This window comes from Sesamum indicum, linkage group LG2 (genome assembly GCF_000512975.1).
Source record: "Sesamum indicum cultivar Zhongzhi No. 13 linkage group LG2, S_indicum_v1.0, whole genome shotgun sequence".
NCBI lineage: Eukaryota > Viridiplantae > Streptophyta > Magnoliopsida > Lamiales > Pedaliaceae > Sesamum > Sesamum indicum.
Window position 1 is genome coordinate 8,635,557 of NC_026146.1, and position 1,241 is coordinate 8,636,797.

The following is a 1,241-nucleotide window of genomic DNA, read 5'->3' on the forward strand; positions in this document are numbered from 1 at the left end:
TTTGTCTTCTTCGCTGGATATCTTGAACAATAACCCTTATGATTGTCGGTTCCTAATTGATGCAAGACTTCTGGGTCATTTTGGCTTGAGTCCTAGGGTGGAGCCCTTGGGGAACTCCTTTGGTACTTTATATTATCCTCTATGCTTTTGATTTGTTTTGTTCATTCTTGTTCATAATCTGTTGTTGTTTTCTTGAACAAAAAACTTCATATTTAGCAAGTTGATGCATGATTCATGCTTTTGGGGGCTACATTGGGGGGATCCTCCCTTTCGGATCTCCTAGGGGGCTCCTTTTTCGATGAGTCTAAAGGGAAGCATCATGCCTCTCCTTCACCAGAGGCTAGTCTGGAGGCTCCTCCAAAAAGGCGAGGCGAGTTCTTTGTGTACCTCCTCAGCTAGTTCTATGAGACCTTCTGGGCCTCCCCCTCCACCTCCTCTCAAGGATGAGAAGGGTGTTCCCCTCAAATTTTCTCGAGCTTATTTAAGCTGCTTGCACACCGACCAGTCTTTGGAGTAGGAGAGAGGTAATAATTCCCCTTTGGTGTCCAAACTCATGAAGGGCGCCTATGCCCCAAGGTATTTTTTCTTATTTTAGTTGTTTTATTCAGAATGTCTTTTGATACTTTTCTTTATTTGCACTTTGATATGTGGAGAGCTCTTTTTCCGACCCTAGGAGTCTCTCCCCATCCCCCAAAGCGAGGCCCAGTGGAGGAAATTAGAGGAGAAGGTGGAGCACTTAGGAGCTGAGAACATCAAGCTTAAGTAGGCCAAGAAAGAGGCTACAAGTCGCTGCCAGCAACTGGAAAAGGACAGGATGAAGCTTCAAAAGGAAGTTGCTGGCCATGAAGGGTTTCTCAAAGAGGCTACTGAGAAGGTTGCACTTGATTTGCTCAATACTGACAATGACCAATGTTATTTGGAAGGCTATTGGGCTAGTCGTCTCAACGAATTCAAGACATGGATTATCAGCAGGAGGTAGCCAAGATAGCGAGACCCTTTTTTTAACACAATTTTTAGGCTTGCAAAGAATAATTCATGGCTTAGGGGTACCCCCTAGCTGTTGAAGAGCCGTCTTTTCTTGATCTTGGGGCTGTCATGAATAATGCCCCAAACCCATTTGCTGAGCTTCCAGTTCCAATAAGCAGCACCGCTATCCCTGAATCAGGTAGTTTCTTTCTTCCCTCAATTAGACATAATTGCAATTTATTTCAAATTAACTCGAAGGAGCTTTTGCAGAAGGA